General features: G+C 38.2%; 1 protein-coding gene and 1 long non-coding RNA gene across 3 annotated transcripts in view; one reads left to right on the forward strand and one right to left on the reverse strand.

Moving 5' to 3' along the window:
• SMYD3 (SET and MYND domain containing 3) overlaps nucleotides 1-19,845 on the reverse strand; it is a 1,044,671-nt gene that overhangs the window by 860,185 nt on the left and 164,641 nt on the right. The window lies entirely within an intron of this gene.
• LOC110205496 (uncharacterized) lies at nucleotides 1,744-8,917 on the forward strand. The gene is made up of 3 exons (XR_002323592.2): nucleotides 1,744-1,833; nucleotides 3,983-4,020; nucleotides 7,783-8,917. It is a non-coding gene; the product is annotated as an uncharacterized LOC110205496 (long non-coding RNA).

Below are 19,845 nucleotides of genomic sequence, written 5' to 3' on the forward strand. Positions count from 1 at the left end.
TAGGATAGCAAATTTTGAGAAAAGCAATAGGATTAGACTGATATGATTGGCTTCCAAGATGTATCTATCATGCAATCCAAGCTTTAAGCATGTTTAGGTAGGAAGATCACAGTTTTGGATTTTTACACTAAGCCAGAGAAGCAGAGCTCCCTTTTTGAACTGCCTATGAATTAAACCGATTGTACATGAGCAAGGAACTTAATGTTAGTTAATATAGGTAATACTGATTGTATTGATTTGTATGATTCCTGTCTAAGGTTTTCTTTGTTACCCTGATTACATGTAAATCTCTCTTTTCCAAACTAGTCTATTGTGAGCTCTCTGATTGGTTTAATCTGTACCTGACTTAATGTAATTATGCAATTTTGCGAATTATGAGTAAACTTTGTTGTATTGTTTGAACCTAGTCCTGTGTGACTGGGAAAACTGAACTATCTCTATGTGCCTTTAACTAAAAACTTATGAGGGATTCTGGAATACTTAGGAATTCAGTTTCCTTAATACTACTCTGGAATTTGTGTTATTTAAGAACTTTTGTACCAATTTAGTGAGGTTTTATGAACAAGAGTAGAAATGCATGCAAGCTTTTAGGGCTCATTTTGGAAATGTTCCTTAGGCAATGTGACATCTTAGGGTACTACAGAACTGGGACTTGTGTTCCTGTGTGTGTTCCTATATGAGTTAAGGTTCTTTACAATTAGGTCAGGGGTTTGTGAAATGTTATTTTGTTATTTGGGTAATATCATACTTGTTTAAAGTTGTGTTACAATTAATAATGTTAAAAGGGAAATGGCTTGCAGTTTATCTTGTCCATGTCATCAGAGAAACATGGCATGACTGAAACATTCAAGATCCTATATGCACTGTGTTAAAATGGATGCTTTCATATATCTATGTATGTATTGGGGCCTGTGGATTAATGTAAGGTATGCATATTGTTGTTTGCTCTTGTTTACTATTTAGTGGGGGGTTGGCAGTATGGGTCTGGCTCTTATGGCAGTCCTCTTCCTTGGAGTTTAAAGCTTAATGATCCTGGACAAGTCGCTTTACCCTGTTTGCCTCACTTTGCTCATCTGCAAAATGGGCTGAAGACAGAAAAGGTAAACCACTCAGGGGTCTTTACCAAGAAAACTTCAAATGGGATCAGCAGGAGTTGGACATGACTGAAAAACAATTCCCTTCAATACCTCCCAAGTAACGAGACTTATAGAAACCAGAGACCTTTCTTATTTCTTTGTCAGTATATCCCAGACCTAAATAAACACGATATAGACACTTAAACATTTGCTGAATTAAAATAAATTGAATCCCCAAAATTATGTCCCCCAAATTAGCTGAATAACAGAAATGGAGAAGAAAATATGAATTATAGAATGAAAAAATAAGGCTCAGAATGATTAAAAATTAGGCTTTCTTTGAGACCATAGGGTGTGTACTCCATAATAAAACTATGATTCCCACCAGCCATAAGTGCCTTCTCCACTACCATTTCTTTTTTTTTTTTTTTGGTTTTTGCTAGGCAATGGGGTTAAGTGACTTGCCCAGGGTCACAGAGCTAGTAAGTGTAATGTGTCTGAGGCCGTATTTGAACTCAGGCCCTCCTGAATCCAGGGCCGGTGCTCTATCCCCTGTGCCACCTAGCTGCCCCCCTTCACTACTATTTCTTAAGAAAAAAATTATTTACTCTAAAAAATATGGTTGAAAATTCAAAATTCTGAAGTAGAACTAACATGATATCTGCTGTCACTTCCAGACCTTTGCTGTCACCATGTGCACCATGTGCAAGACCTTCTGATGCTAGCCTTCTGGTGAAGGGACTCTCTACTCAAGTAGGTAAGACAAGGCAAAAATGTTCATTGTTACTTAAAAAATTATCTTCTACTATATGAGATGAGAGAAATTATTATTAAATAAGTAATTGTTAATATTGGGAAGACACAGGATTTCTGAAACCTTGTTCTCTACTAAACCAAGCCAGCATTTCAAAGACATTGCTAACAAAGACACTGGATTAATTTTCTCCTCAATCTCTTTGGACTCCACCTAGGTGAGGAAGCCCAGGTTTGGGTGGGGATAAATTCTTTGATTAGATTGCCCAAGGCTGGGGAAGGTTTGGAAGCAAATGACAAGATCAAAGTCACTCCCTCAGTTCCTCATTAGAACAGGGCCACCTCTCAATATAATATTCATTCTCTCTTATTACTTGTTAACCAATTAGTCAATTGCCTCTCTCAGGAACGCCCACTCTTCCAAGGGCATATAAGTGTTGAGCGGGTTGGGTTCCATGAGGGGTCTTTAGCATTCAAGAATGTCAGTGACCCTTTTTATTCATTATATGCTGCATGATTAATAAAATGACTAATTACCCAGAAACCATCTCTCTCAAACTTTTTAAATGTCACAGAGATGAGAAAGAAATCTCTACTGAGTGAAAATATAATATAATCAGAATAATTTGGGAAATCTCTCCTAAATGAATGTTTTAGTCAACATCCTGTCTTAGAATAGAGGCCATTTTTACATTTATGTAATTGGGACAAGGGTCTTCCCAGTGGCAGCAGGAATGTCACAAACAACAGGAAGTTTTGACTCTCTCCCCCCTCAGTGTTTTTAGTGACTAACTGGGTGTGTGGGACCCAAGTTTCAAAAAGAATCAACAAGAGATGTTAAGGAGGTTAGCGGTTGAAGGGGAGGATAGAAATCAATTCCTGTACCCTGAGGCAGAAAAGATGAGAATGAAATTTAAAATGACTAACTGGCCCATAAGTAGGACTAGGAATTCTGGGAAGTGTTACCAGCTCTTTCAGAATGTCAGCACCTAGTCCAACAATGCCTCCCACTGGCACATAAGGACACTTAAGAGAGCAGCCAAAACCTCAGAATGGCCATTCTCAAAGGGAGGTCCCTAACTCTTAGCCTTTTGTTGTTGGTCAGTCTTGTCCTACTCTTCAAGACCCCACATGGGGTTTCCTTGGCAAAGATACTGGAGTGTTTTGTCATTTCCTTCTCCAGTGGATTAAGGAAAACAAAGGCTAGGTGACTTGCCTAGGATTACACAGCTGGTGAGTGTCTCCAGGAAAATTTGAGCTAAGGTCTTCCTGACTCCAAGCCCATGGCTCTATGCACTGTGCCACCTATGTGCCTCCAACCCTTACCCTATAAATTCCAATTCTAGTAAAATCCTATTCTAGTAGGAGCAACTACCTTCCATTCATAGCTTTCCTGCCTCAAGGTATAAGCATTATGTCTCTCCCCACTTATACACAGTGAGTTGGCAACTGGAAATACATTGCTAGCCCCTTCCCTTAACTTTACCAAATCCTATCTCTTCGCCCCTCCCCACAACTAACCTCTCCCACCCACCCTTTTACAGAAGACAAGGGGCCTGACAATTAAAATTATTTAGAGGATCAGATAAGTAAGCCTCACTAAGGAACTAGAAACACTGGGTAAAGGGGGAGGAGAGATGTTGGTGCCAGCAAAGCTAGTAACCATTGCTGGCAATTCTGCCTACCAAAGTGAAGATGTCCTCATTACCTGCACACTGACAACATGATAACTGGGACAATTGTGACGTCTATGAATAGAATTTAGGACTGGGGGAAATCTTATAAAAACTTACCCTAATTCAAAAAGTTCACATATAATATCTACTTGAAAATGAACTTTTAAAAGCAGTTTCTAGTTACCATTGTGATATAAACACAGTAGAACATGATTTTAAGATCCTAATTTAAAACAAAAGACAAAATTAGCTTTCTTCATCTTATGATACCAGAGGTTGTTGAAATAGCTGTTTGTATTTATGATCCTGCCATTCCAACATCATACGCTGCTCACAACCGATTAACACTGAGACCATAACCAAGACAGATTCCATCATTCTAGATTCTCTTCCCAAGGCCTGTCACTAGAACTTAGTTCTTATTAACTTGGTTCCACAATGAATGAAGTGTTCTTTTTTCTTACTACTGATGTACAGGTTCAAGATGGCTTGTGGAAAGACCAGAGGCGAGCATGGTAAGCGTAATGTTTCATTCTCCCTCTAAATCACATACCTCCAATTTGCTGCATCGATGAATTTTAACATAGAAATTGAGCAAAGCAAATAGCATGATGATTCAAAACACTTAAATAATTTACTTCCCGTTTAATGTATAATATAAATTCTTTAAAATGAGTTATTCATACGGTTTTGGCTTATTTTTATGCATTAAGCTACTAAGTAATGCAAATTTAAATTTTCCAATTTAAAAAAATGATCAACTGAACCCAAGAGGAAAGATGTCAGGATTGGAAGCGGCTGCAACCAAAAAGAGAGAAAAAGAAAATAGTGTTGGAGAAGTAGATACCTCTTACGGCTTAGCACAGCGCCTGGTACATAGTAAGTGCTTAATAAATGTTTACCAAGTAAATGAATGAATTCTACAGCCCTATTTAAAACAGTCTCAGGGCAAGTGCTGGTCAAGTGAAAATTTAGTGACAGGGAACAAACAGTGAAATGAAAAAGGAAAGTTAGATGTTATTGTGATTTAAAGAAAGTGACACAGAAATAGAAAAGGGCACTCAGAAAGGCCATTTTAACTGATTGTGACATGGAAGACACTGACGTATTGTGCTTGGCCCTAAAGGGCAAACTTAGAAGTGAGTGGAAGTTACAGGAAGGCAGATGTCAGATGAATACATAATATAAGGCAGAACTTTCTCACAATTAGAGCTGACCAGTAATGGATTGGGAGTGAAGTAGTCAGCTCTCTATCATGGGAGGTATTTGGACAGAGGTTGGAGATCTCTGCAGATTCCTGCAGTAGGAAGGGGCATGACAAGATCATCTCTGAGACGTCTTCCCTGCCTGTAAGTTGAGGCAGTTTCATTAAATAAACCAAACTCCAAACTCATTTTGTCCAAAGATGACATAACTCGAGATTGCAGCAGCAAGGTAAGGGGCAAGGAGACTGGGGTCTTCTTCTGAGGCTTAAAGGAAAAGGAAATACTTTAAATGCCACATTTCACATTTTCACACACTTGCCACAATCTTTCTCTTTGCAATAATGCTCATGTCAGTGTATTTCCTGGATTAGAACCCCTAAAGGAAAAGCAATAAAAAAAAAAATTAAGGTAGTTTTATTACTAGAATAGGGAAATGAGATTAAATTTTTCATTAAAATACCTATGCCACTAAAAGGTATGCAACAATATCCTATTTCCTTATATTCTAGGAGATAAACAGCCTATGTCTGAACAGAGTAAGTAAGATCTTAAGGAAAATAAATCAAAAAAAGGCAAGCTAAAAAAGGATCCCCTGTTATTTGCTCAAATAGTCCTTGACATGCTACATTGGAGTACATCAATGATAGAGACAAAATTCTCTGGTTGCTCAGTGTCCCAGGTAGAGCAGTCCATAGTGAGTGACCAAAATAAGTTTGCTTCCAATGACAGGTTATACCAGGGGTGGGGAACCTGTGGCCTCAAGGCCTCATAGGGCCCTCTAGGTCTTCGAGTGTGGCCCTTTCACTGAATCCAAACTTCACAGAACAAATCCCCTTAATAAAAGGATTTGGACTCAGCCAAAATGCCACACCCAAGGGCCTAGAAGGTCACACCCAAGGACCTAGAAGGCCACATACAGCCTCGAGGCTGCAGGTTCCATACCCCTGAGTTATACATGGTCAATTTCACCAACTCTCCAAAATGTGCAAAATGTGGGGAGGAAAATAAAAATTCAGAGGGGAAAGATGTATATAGTTACCCTGCTGGGATTAAGGGTACCCTTTAACACATATTAAACCTGAGATCTCTACACTATCTCTGAAGATGGTGGAGAATATGGGCATAGAACACTGCACATAATGTCAGACTTTTTTGGTGTGTTGGTTAGTTTTGCTAAACTGTTTCTCCCTACCCTCCCTCCTCTTTTGATTTTCATAATTATACTGAATGGCTCCCTAGGAGGATACATCAGGACACATACATAGGTGATATTAAAAACAAATAGTTATCAATTAAAAATAAAAGATATCAATAAAAATTCTTTTAAAAACACAAATCCACACACACAAACATACATAAGATATGCTGCCAAATTGTCCAGGTAATAAGCTAAGGTAACCTATGTCCTCTATAAAGTGAGTAGCCCTTCTTGAGGATCCCTCTTCAAATCAAGATCATGCTAAGATGATGACCAACAGTGAGGTAGAAAAGAAAATGTGAAATAGAATTCAGAGGGATCCTAGGTAATTCCCACTGTGGCAGATGCTACCTAACGCAAAATTCATTTAAAACTCCATAAAGCAAGAAGAATAAATCCATCCATGTAATCAAAGCTTATAGAGAGTATCCCCAGATTAAATAGTTGGCCTTTGGCTGAGGGAATGGGTGGTAGGTAGCTGAATCTTCCTTTCCTACATGAGATTCCTTAATTCCCCTCAATTCATTCACTGCTCTTTCCTCCACACTCCCGATGTTTCTAGAGTCATAAGATTATAGATGTTTCATAGAATCATAAGATCACAGACTCAGAATTGGAAAGGACCTTGGAGGTCCTTACAGATGAGGAAACTAAGGCTCAGAAATGTTAAATGACTTGACTAGGGTCATCCAGCAAGTAAGTGCCAGAAGCAGGAACTGAATCCAGATTTTTTTTCTGGCTCATAGTCTAGGACTCTATACCCTACCCCAAATCAAACTGTCTCTCTCAGTCAGAGCCTTTGCTGTCAGAGCTGTCATTGTTAATGGGGGTAGATTGGAGTGTCAAATGTGAGGCCCAAAGGGGGCAGCAAATTCCCAAGTAGGTACTGACCCAGATTACAATGTAAATGGGAGCAAGCTGGGTGATGAAGTGCATAGAACACCAGCCCTGGAGTAAGGAGGACCAGAGTTCAAATCCAACCTCACACACTTAATAGCTGTCTGACACTGGGCAAGTCACTTAACTCTCACTGCCTCAAAAAATTGAGAAATGTTTAACAAAATAAATAGATATTATGTTAATTTGTGGTTTTCTAAGTTAATATGCACAGTCAAGGATCTGTTTCTATTTGAGTTTCACAACAATGGATTAGAGATAGAAGGGTCTTTGGAGACTACCCGGTTCAACATCTAACCCAGGAAAGATCCCTCTTTGACACATCCACACATCCTAACAGCCTAGCCTGGGGTGGTGGCTGAGCCTCCTGGGGACTCTATTAGACAAGCCTCTCCCTTCAGCACTGGAAGCCAGGATATATGGTGGCCCACCATCGGCAATGGTAGAACAAATAGATTAGGAGCACAGGAGCTCTTATTCCTTGAGGCCCATTTGGACCAATAAGGAGCTGCTTTACAATCAAAGCCAGCCCTGATAACTGGAACTCTGCCCACTTATGGATGAAAAGGTCTATGTGAACTCTGGTTAAAGAGATTAATACCAACTTACTTAGGGACCTGATGGTATTTTCCACACTTGATGGCCACCACATGGAGATTCTCCTTTCATGTGCTATCACACACTAAACGTCTCAAAAAAAATCTGAATCAGCAAAGAGGTATTACCAGCTGTATTTGTATTGCTTATCTCTGGCAGAGAAGAGCCAAAGATTTAGAGCTGGAAGTAGGGGACTGCTGAGGCGATGAGAGCCAGTTGTTAAATGTTAATTGTGAGCATTTACATCCTAGAAATAGGCAACACTACAAATCAAGGCTTGACTGTTTTTTTAATTGTCTAGACTTGAGAAAGTGATAGGAAAAAATGCTAATAATGTAGATTAAACTGAAAAGTGTATGTACCTTTTTTTTTTTCTCCAGAAAACAAGCCGTCAAACATTTACCAGCATACCAACGGCTGGAGAAGACTGAGTGGCCATCTTTCTCTACCCATTCATTTTACAGTAGAGGAAACTGGGATCCAAAAGATGAAATGACTTGCCCAAGATCACAGAAGAAGTAAGTGGCAAGCTTGGAATTTGAACCCAGGTTCTCTGTCTCTAAAGCCAGCACTCTCTCCTTGCACAGTATTTCCTGACCTAGATAGTTCTAAAAAGATGTTTAAAGAAGATATTTCTGTAATAAAGGCTCCAATAAGCATTTTCCAAAGAACCAGGATAATAAAATGTCCTAAGGAGAAAAGGGCAGGGAAGAATACTGTGACGGACTGGCTCTCAAGAAAAAAGTTCCATATATGTAACCATGTGCTCTTTTCCCCATTTCAATAGACTGTTAAACTCCTTGTCAGTAAGGGCTGTTTCATTTTTGTCCTAGCATAGGGCCTGGCACATAGAAGGCATTTAACAAATGTTTCCTAAACTAAACTGAATTAATCAGAAACATTTAAATAAAGCTTAAATTTATTAGTATATTATGATATTAATATTAATTATTATTGATATCATTATTATATTATCAGAGATTTCAAATTGGAAGGGTCTTTGGAGGTCATCTAGTCTAAACCTTTCATTTTTACAGATGAGGAAACCGAGGCTCAGAAAAGGTAACTGATTTAACGAGGGTCATCTAGCTAGTAAATGTCAGAGATAGAATTCGACTCCAGGAAAAAAAAAGTCCAAAAAGAAAAAAAAAGCAAAGAATCTTCTTTTTCAAATATCTTTGACACTTCATAATCCCAATCCAACTAAAATTGTTACTGTCATCTAACTAAATATATGATCGTTTTCTTGTGGAGTTTTATGAAGGTGGAATGTTACACTTTGGGGCAGTTATTACCTAAAAGAAAGATGTACTTTTGTATCCCAAGGTGGTACAATTATCAGGCCCCAAATTAAATACAAAGAAAAATGCCACGCCTAATGATCTCCATTTATCATAAACATATGCAATGAACTGAATAGCATATAGGGATTTTTCATGCCTGTTTGAAGGTGGTAATTATGTTGTTGTGGGCCCAAAGGCCTTTTTAATATTAAAGAGATACATCTCCACTATCCATCTCTGTATCTTTTTTTTTTTATAAAAGAAACCCACAGATGGAATTTAAAATACTTTAGATTTAGGTCTAAGAAAAGTAGATTTGATTACGTGCCATCTTTGTCTGGATGAAAAGGCCAATGTGAATTCTGGTCATTTGTTTTCCACTCCATTTTCCAAAATACAAAGTACGATACTTTGTACATAGCACCAGGAAATGACTTTTTACTGATAGAAGATATAACTCAGAGTCAAGCTACCTGTATACAATTAGACCATTAACTAATTATAGTAGACATCAATATTAATGCTAAATTAGAAGAACGAACAAAAATTAGAAGGCACCTCATACAACTGCAATAGCTTCAACCTATTAAATGAGGTGCTGATGTCAAAAACTGACAAATGGAAAAAGGCAAAGATATCGACCTTGACTATCACTGTTTCCTTTCCTATACAAGTTTAACCCAAACAAAAGTCATTACAACAAGAAGGCCAAGGAAGGAGAGATGGGAACAAAGGCAACAATTAGTTTAGAATGCAAATACTCTTGTAAAATACAATGGAGAATGATGATAGAAGACCATAAAGGATTACCTCATTAAAAAAAAATGAAAAGTAGTGGAGGTCCAAATAAGTCTATGAAAAGCTCGAAAGGAGAACTTAGTATTTGCTGATTACAAAAAAGTATTTGATTCAGTAAAGCAAAATTCAGCTTTAAAGGCTGTCTCCCAACAAGGAATTTCTCATAGTTGTAATAAGGTCATAAAATATTCTTTTATGAATGCAACTATAGAGATAACTTTTTCAATGACATTTTGATTATGAACATCAAGTAAGGCATAAAATTGGGATTCTAAAAAGAAAAGAAAGAATATTGACCTAGAAATGATAGGCTGGTACTCAAGATAAAATAACTTATGTATATGAATGTGTGCTTTTTTTCCCCCCTATTCCAACAGAATGTGAGTGCCTTATGGTCAGGCACCCCTTCTGGCTATCATGAAAGATGTCCTGTTTAAGTTCCAAAGAGAAACGGAATTACCTATAGGTGGTAAAAATCCTTCAGACACTCTTATTTGTAGATTATATTCTGCTGATTACATCAAACTCTCAAATGTTACCAGGTCTCTTTAATGAGATCCATGACTATTTAAAGGAGATTGGCCTAACGATACATACAAGAAAAACTAAATGGATCAAAAATTCCTGTTGTCCAGAATGACAGACAGATGGAAGACCAGTCCATTGAATTAGTACATGTATCTGGGAGAGGCACTGGAGATGGACATTGAACTGGGCCTGTAATTGAACAGAAGAGAGAAAATTGCTTTGCATTTAGGAAACTGCATAGTGGTACTTTTAACGATTCCCCCAAAGACCCAGTACTACATGGTTGCAATCTTGGAACAACAGTCTTCAAAGAATCAAAATTTTCATTAAGAGCAATGGAAAGATGTTTAGTGCATTAAGTAGGCTATAGTATATTTCCAATGATGACCTAGATACAAATACCTAGCTCTACATTCAGCACACAGTAGGCACTGAGAAAATGTCCATCAAATGAATTTGTTTTGTTCATTACTCATGAGAATCAGTCTTCCTGCATATATCAATAAAAGACGATAACCTTCTCTAAAGGCATGCCAAAAAGAGTGACTGACTCTCAAATACCCAAATGAATCTGGGGCCTATTTGATATAAGTATTTCCAAATGGTATAGTGTGCCTCAAAACCAAGAAGACTTGGGTTCAAGTCTTGCCTCTGATCACATATTGACTTTGCAATGTTGGGCAAGTAATGTAACATTTGGGTGCTCTATGCAACTCCATAAGCCTACCTTTCAGAGAAGGTGTTGCCCTGCACTGGTAGATGAAATGCTCCCTGTTCCAATGAAATCACAGGTTTAGTCCCTAGCCCTAGCCCTAGGCACTCAAACAATGCAGTTCATAACCCATCTATACCTTCCCATTACGGTACTGGAGGACTTTCTAGATTTTTCTTAACACCACAAGGATACTAATGAAGTATATCAGTGTCTACAAGTTATTCATTGTTTTTGCTATATAACTAGCCCATCATCTCTGTTCAAATATTTCTTTGGATAATTCTTTATCCAGTTCTCCTTCAAAGCTCTTCATTGTAATGTGTTACAGGCTGCTCAAAATCACCATAAACCTTTCCAATGCCCCCTGGGTAGTACTCATTTTTAATATTTTAGAGACTATGGTGTTCCATGATTTGCAATTGGGCACAAAATATTGTGTTAGACACTACAGGGACATATTTGTGTGTGAATGTGTGTGTGTATGTGAGTGTGTTTTTACCTCCCCCACTAGACTACATATTTCTAGCGGGCTGGGACCATGTCTCATTCGTATAATTATACACACACACACACACACACACACACACACATACACACATGAGACATGGTCCTAGCCTTTTAGAAACTTGCAATCTAGTGGGGGAGATAAAACTAAATACACACAAATGAATATAATATGAAGCAATTTATGATAAATGTCATAAATGGTACAAATACAGTTATCCCTTCCACACTGTAGAGGTCAGGCACAGCGCCCTCCCCCCAAATCTGAAAAATCCATGTAAAATTTTTTGGCCCTCCTTCCATACCAGAGAAGAAGCCTGAATTATAATGGTATTCGAAGATAAAATATATTGATATTATAAAATACTATACATATATTTTATGCATTTCTGAGTTTCTAAACTTTTTCTATGTCATCTGCTGGCTTTTATGTGTTGTTTGCAGCTTCCACAAAACTCTCAAAAAATACCCATTTAATTTCTTATGCTGCCCCATGATATATCTAAAGCAAGATGAGGAAAGTCACTCTGTGGAAAGGATAACCACAGTTGGGGACACACAAATTTGGGGAAGAGCAAAATTATTTTCAATTGAGTAAATCAGTAAACACTGCACAGAGGAGGTAACAGGTTTTTACAACACAAGATACAAAGGGAAAAGGATAATCTTACGCCCTCTGCCTAAAGAAGACCCCGGCTAAAACTGAAAGTGCTAACTATATTTTTAGAGCACTTTCAAGAGGTTTCACTGAAAGCATATAAGTGCATTTTTAAGCATTTACAATGTGCCAGGTATTGTGCTAAGTGATGAGGTTACAAAATATAAGAAGACAATCCCTGCCCTCAGGAAGCTTACATTCTAGAGGGGGAATGACAACACATAAAGGGAGCTGGAAAGCCTGAAGTGAGAAGAAGGTGGGGAGATAATCAGGGTAACCTGGTTTAGAAATGGTAGCTAAGAAGTGAGATGGAGGCTTGAGTCTTATCTATCAGAAACCAAGGAGATTTAATTCTAAGTTCCCAGTGAGAAGGAGGAGGAGGAGGAGGAGGTGTGATTGAAGGCCAGAAGAGAAAATGGCATGACTTGGAGTTGATAACTAGAAAGTAAGGCTACCATTTCTAGGCCATATGAGAAAACAGTTTTTCTTGTTTACAACTGATACAAAGAAATGTCCTTATTCTGAATTAATTGGACTCCCTAAATACCACTCTCAGGAAATATATTTTTAGATTGTTTAAAAGCAAAAGCAAAACAATGTTTCTGCATATTACACTTAGCTATAATCTCAAATTTCAACTAATATCTTACATGTTTCTGCTTGATTTATTAACTGAAGTTATTTTTCTTTAAATGAGGTCAGAATGATGAGCTGCAAATTTGTCTAATTCGAGAAGTTTTAACTTTAAAATATTAAAAATGTTTACTTGAATGTTTCATCTGCAGAAACCATAATTAGAGCAGATTGGTATATCTTCAATAATATTAAAAGGCAATTACAACCACTAACATTCTGTTTGCTCTAAAGGAAGCAATTGTCTGTTGCAAGTTAAAGAGGCAATTAACATTTATAAGAGCACAGAGCTAAACTTTCCTCATTACACTAGAGTGCTTCTCTATGAAAAGGCATTCTATGCTACAGGTCAGACTAATGGCTACTAATCTAAAACTGGTGATTGGGTTACTGGGATAAAAATGCCTCACACATACACCTAGACTGAAGAAATGTGGCCAATGTGGATTCCTGAAAAGGAGGTTGCGTCATTGACAGTTCAAGTTTCTAGCAAACTAGAAAACCACTCAAGTGTCTGAATAACACATGCATGTATGACAAATCTCAATAGTGCATTCAATTCCTTTGTTGAGCCTTCTTGAACATAAAATAAACATGATGAGAATTTTTAAAAATCAAAACTCTGTCCATACAATGAAATCACACCTCTTCTGAAAAGATTCTCATATAAATATTAAACATACAAATAGCTATGCCACATCACTAGGCTCAAGGAACAATTTTTTAAAAAAATTTATACTCACTCCTTTTAAGGTAAAAATATCAAAGAGGTGAGCAAGGAGCTCCTCTAGGTTTTCTGTTTAACTCGATCCAAGGCTTTCCAATGGCCTGTATATATTTGTTTGTTCACATTTACTTCTGTGTTGTCTCCCCCTTTAGAATGGGAACTACTTGAGAGGGGATTTTTTGTGGGTTTTGGTTTGTTTGTTTGTTTGCCTTTCTTTAGTATCTCCAGTTCATATTCAAGTCAAGACAACACACTCACAATTTCATTGGTACTCTTCCAGGACAAACAACAATAACAATTCTTAGCACAGCACCTCACACATAGGTAGTATTTGATAAAATGCTTATTGACTGACTGACAACAGATTTTCACCCCTAGTGCTTGGTTGGAAGAAAACTTCTGTTCCAGTGGATGAATTTATGTAATTTCTCTCATCAGGAAATGAAAAGGCTATTAGGTTAAAATACTACAATCTCCAAAGAATTAAAACTGAGCATCTACCAGAAGGTGATAAGAGATGTAGATAGTAGATGGGAGCAGGCTGCAACATATTATAAACAAGGAATTATGAATAAAAGATGTCATAGAATCATAGATTTCAAGCTGGAAAGGATCTAAAAGATCATCCATGCCAAACTACTTAGTTTACAGAAATTAAGACCCAGAAAGTTACAGTGATTTAGCCAAAGTCACCCAGGTTGTACATGGCAGAACCAGGCTGGGCACCTGGGTCATTTGACGCCAGAACCACTGTTTTTTTCTTTCCTGTTGTGCCATGCTGCCTCCCTGTCATTAAGGAATGTATGTCTGAAAAAAGGCAGGTTGAAGCTGCATAAGCTAGGGAGTGTTGGCCCAGCACTAAGCACCTCCCTGCTTAATTTTCAATGTGATCACATTCACTTCAGAAATCCTACAAATCAGGGCTTGATTTATTGTTTCGCTGATTGTCTAGATTTAAGAAAGTGTTAATAATGAAGATTAAATTTTAAAGTGTGTATGTGTCTATTTCCTCCCCCCACCCCACCTCCGGGTCTAGTAGTTAAATATTTAACCACCACCACCCAGTATTGCTCTATAAACAATGTTTGAGCTCAACAGGAGTGCAATAGAAGGCTCAGAGAACGAAGTTAAACAAAGTGGAGGCCTTGTGACTAGAGGCTAACAACAACAGGCATTTATGTAGTGCTCTAAAGTTTGCAAAGTATTCATACTTTACTTTGAAGCCTCACCACACCCCTGAGAGTGTCCTAATGATCTCAAGTTGGAAAAGCAAGAAAGAGTCACAGCACTGTGGAGGGACCCCTTGTGGCAAACTTAGGGAAGGAACGGCATGGACAAGATAATCTACAGGATGGGCAGCCCTGGGCAGGCTGCAATCTGTATCATGGGAGGGACTATCCACTTCAGTAAGACATACTGGAGTATGTGAGTTGAACAATTTGCTCTTTAATAATCTGATTTCTTGATGACAGAATACAATAAATGAAGTGTTCTTTTTTCTTTCAACAATATTTTTTTACCATAATTTAGAGCCTAACTCATTGTCCAATCTCAGATACCTTATAGTAACTACTCCTGCTTCTTGTAGATAGTCTGTTCTGTTTTCTTCTTAAGCCTCTTATTTTGCACTATGTCTTAACCTGTAAACTACCCCAATCCCTTCAGTAACACTGAGTATGAACTTTAAACAAATACATAAGAGCAGAATCTCACTGTTATGACCCAAGGTCAAGCTCCATGACAGAAAAGATTCCCTAGCCTAGAGCTCAGCAGAGAAGGTAAGAACCCCACAGGTTTCACTGGTCTAGTAATGGCTCTGCCAGGGCCAGCAAATGAATAATCAATAAATCGAACTGCATTTATTAAATACTATATGTCAGGTACTATCCTAAACACTGGGAATCAACAGTTCTTTTCCTCAATGAGCTTTCATCTTCCCTCTCCATATCTTTGCACTGGCTATCCCATCTGCCTAGAATTCATTCCCTCCTGCATGGAGTCCTCATGTTCCTTTAAGATGCAGCTTAAGCACCATCTTCTACACCAGGGCTTCTTAAACTTTTTCCACTCTCAACCCCTTCAGCACTTTATTTTTTTTGCTTTTTAGGCAATTGGGGTTAAGTGACTTGCCCAGGGTCACACAGTTAGTAAGTGTCAAGTGTTTGCTCTGAGGCCGAATTTGAACTCAGGTCCTCCAGACTTCAGGGCCGGTGCTCTATCCACTGCGCCACCTAGCTGCCCCCCCTTCCGCACTTCTTAAACTGTGGATTGCAACCCCACAGGGGGTAGAATACATTGTTGTTTCTCATCTTTCCTTCTCAAAGAGAAATAATGACATCACGAGGTAATTCTGTGAATTTAGAAAGGCCAGCATCACCCACTGCATCCCAGGCCATGGCCAGTCATCTTGACTTCTACACCAGGCCTTTCCTAGCTTCCCCAGATCCCAGTGCCCTCCCTTCTAAACATACCAGGGGAGTGAAGGGCATGTAGGGGTTTTTGTTAACTTTTTAATTAATGCTGTATATACTTTATATGTCCTCGTTTTCTCCTTCAACAGAATGTAAGTTTATTGAGAGTAGAGATTGTTTCATTCTCAGTACTTTGTATCTCCAGAGCCTAGCACAGTTCTAACACATAGTAGGCACTTAATAAGTGATTAATTGATACACTCTATCTGGGGAAACAACATAAAGACATATCAGCAGTTACAAAATATATAGACTAGGCAAGAAAGGCAGGGGAGAACATTAGTATCCAGGGGATCAGAAAAATCCCTATGTAGGATGTAGAGTTCAAATCCAGCCTCCTTCACCTACTAACTATGTGACCCTAGGCAAGTCACTTCACCATGTTTGCCTCAGTTTCCTCATCTGTAAAATGAACTGGAGAAGGAAATGCAAACCACTCCAGTATTTCTGCCAAGAAAACCCTAAAAGGGGTCCTGAAGAATTGGACACAACTGAAAATGACTAAACAAAAATTCTAGTTCTTGTCTATTAGCAGTTTTAATCTCAATAGTTTTTGAAAGACAGAATACATCATGTACAGCCTCCAGTGTGTTCTTCTTTTGTACTCACTGAGAAAACAGCAATAACCATAGTAATTGCTAGAATGTGAATAGTGCTTTAAGGTTTGCAAAGCTATATATGATACCTCATTTGACCGTCAAAGCCACCCTGTGAAGGAAGAGCTATTATTATCCAGATTTTACAGAGCAGAAAACTGAGGCAAATAGATGTTAAATGACTTGCCCAGAGTCACAAAGCTTGCATGTGTCTGAGGCAGCATTCAAACTCAAGACTTATTAACTCCAAGGCCAGCATTCCATCCACTGTTCCATCTAGCTGCCCACAGGTGACAGACTTAAGTATCCTGATTCCCTGAGATAAGTTGTAAACCTTTGGATTGTGAGCATGTTTACAAAGAATAGAATGTGCTTCTTCCAGGGCACACCAAAAAATTTTGTAACTTCTTTGAATGAAAAGTATCTTAGCCTACAAACACTTGACAAAGAGTTATGGCAAGCTACAGGCAACACCAGTCAGTTGATGAGGCAGCTAGGTGGCCCAGTGGATACAGCTGGACTGGAATCAGGATGGACAGGAGTCAGGAAGACTTGAGTTCAAATTTGATCTCAAACACTTGTGATCTGTGTGATCTTCAGCAAGTCACTTCACCTCTTTTGCCTCAGTTTCCTCAAGTGTAAAATGAGGATAATAACAGCACCTACCTTGCAGGGGTGTTATGAGAATCAAATGAGATAACATTTGTAGAACACTTGGCACATAACTATAGAAATGCTTGTTTCTTGTCTTTCTACCTTCCCTCCCTCTCTCCCTTTCTTCCTTTTAGTCTATAATATAAACTCACCTTATACTATTTTTTCCAGTGACTTGATTATTAATATCATGCAAGACATAAAGTAGGGAGATATATGCTGGCCAAAGGAATTTGATACCATCATTAAGGATACAGAGTCCAAATGGATAAGGATTTCTAGAGGTGGCGCTGTTCTCCAGACGCTCCTCTTTACGGATGACATTGTGTTAATTGCATCAACCCAGCAACAATGCTAAATGAGATCCACAATTTCTATAAAAAGTTTGGCTTATGATAAGATATTGGACTTAAATACTTTTATTTTTCTACTTGAGAAAGATGAAAGCAAGTTAAAGAAATACTCAAAATATCATCTCCCTATCCATCCTGATGTTGATAATAAGTCTTTCTGTACATGAGAAAAAGTATAACTAGTCCTTTCCAGGAAAGCAATTCCATTTTGGAAAAAAAGAAAGCAATCTATTTGTTTTGTAGTACATTTCTGGCAGTCCTCAGGGAATGGAAATCTGCAATTGATCAACCTTGACTTAAAAAAAAAATCTAAGTAGCAATAAATTACTAAAGAAATTTTTCCCTAGAGAGAATGAGAATATTATTTTAATACCATCATATAAATATACCAAAAAGCATTAACATAATGTTTAAAATGGCAAATTTATATTCTAGCTTTTAAAATATTAATTTTCCTTTTTTATGCCAACACATCAAAATGCACCTTGTTGCATCTCTAAGTTAATTACGGCAAGATACCTGCAACATAATATATACCAATAAACACTATATGGATATAGCATTTCTCAGGAAATAAATAAATTCCATTTTTAAACCTTAAAAAAGGGAGGAAGAGACAAAGTCGACAAAACTTAAAGCTATCTACTCCCAGGAAACTGATGCCTAGATCATGTAACAAGTGAGTGGCAAAGCCAAGAGAACAATACCAGCCTCCTGGGTTTCTGTCCAGTGTTCTTCCCAATACATCCACTACACCACACTTCCTCTAAAACATTATTGGACATTCCGTCCCCCTTGTCAGAAAACTTTTCTGTCCAGTTCATTCTTATGCTGAAAGAGGATCTACTACGACAGAAAGAATGTAAGCTCTTGAGGGCAAAGACTACTTCATTTTTTGTCTTATACCTCCCATACCTAGCAAAAAGCCTGTCACTTTAATAAATGTTTACTGCTTAATATTATTTACCATAAATAAATAAATAGGTTAATAAATGAATGAAGTTTTACTTAATATTTACTGCTTAATAAACACATTTTGATTGACTGATTAGCAGAAAAGCTATGCTCCCTCTGAAATAAATGCAGTGTTTCTCTTCCTCACTGAACTCAGGAGCAATAGATCCTCCTACATTTAAAGTGGGCTGAGTGGTGCAGTGGATACAGTGCCAGGCCTGGAGCCAGGAAACCTCATCTTCCTGAGTGCCAATCTGGCCTCAGACACTTACTAGCTGTGTCACCCTAGGCAAGTCACTTCACCCTGTTTGCCTCAGTTTCCTCATCTGTAAAATGAGCTGGAGAAGGAAATGGCAAACCACTCTAATATCTTTCCCAAGAAAACCCCAAACAGGGTCACAAAAAGTCACACATGACTGAACAAAAACAACAATGATATCTTAAGTGGCCCCAGCCCAGGGATGATACGAGGCTCAAATGAGACAACCGATGCAAAGCGCTTAGCAAACCTTAAAGCATGCCAGTCATTATTGTTATTGGTACTTCTGTTTTTGTTAGCCTACAGTTACCAAGCTTCCTGCTAAGCCTCCTGCTATATGAAAAATATAAATAAATTTATTTAAGATTTCAAAAAGAAAAAAGAGAAAGTGTTACAAAAATCCTTCCAATACTGTAAGACAGTTAATAGGACCACCACCTACCAGTTTCCCCTTCCCTCTGCTGCACAGGTTAAGCTAGTTTTTCCTTGACAGGTGACCACGATCTCCCCAGATCTGACTGGCCTAAAGGCTAAGGCTTAAGCTGTGCTTCTTTTGATGTAACCTGCGGTTGTAACATAAGGCTTCCTGACTGCCTAAAGGCATAAAAAGGGCCATCCATGTGAAATCAGGGCCTTTAGATTTGGTAGATGTCCAGAGGCTACTCTGATAAAGGTAGTGGTCATCCTATTCAGTTCTTTATCAGTCATTTCCAACTCTTCCCGACCCCATTTGGGGTTTTCTTGGCAAAAATACTGGAGTGGTTTGCCATTTCCTCCTCCACCTCATTTTACAGATGAGCAAACTAAGGCAGAGTTAAGTGACTTGCCCAAGGTCACACCACTTGCTAGTAAGTGTCTGAGGCCAGATTTGCACTCAGGAAGATGAGTCTTCCTGACTCCAGGCCTGGCACTCTATTTACTGTGCCACCTAGCTTTCCCCTGGGCTACCTCCACCCAAGCTAATTATTGTAGTTTTCTTATTGAATATTCCTTCTATTTTATGGCTAAGCAAACTTCCTTTTGTTGACTGTTGAATGGCCTACAAGTGTCCTATTTCATTCCATTGCCTCAATTAGCAGGTTACCAGACCGAATCAAAACTGTTCATCACAAAAACCAAGCAGGCATGTCACAAGCCTCCCTTCTCAATGACAGCCTTTTCTTCATCAAAGTTTTCAACTTAATCTTGTGAGAGATTTTTTTTTCCACTGGAACTTCATTCCAGCTTTATAATGAAAGTCGATCACGCTAAAAATACAAGTTGCTTTACAAAATTCAATTTGTAAGCAATTTTGAATAAAATGTATCTAT

Source organism: Phascolarctos cinereus, unplaced genomic scaffold (genome assembly GCF_003287225.1).
Source record: "Phascolarctos cinereus isolate Bilbo 61053 unplaced genomic scaffold, phaCin_HiC Scaffold_5;HRSCAF=322, whole genome shotgun sequence".
Lineage (NCBI taxonomy): Eukaryota > Metazoa > Chordata > Mammalia > Diprotodontia > Phascolarctidae > Phascolarctos > Phascolarctos cinereus.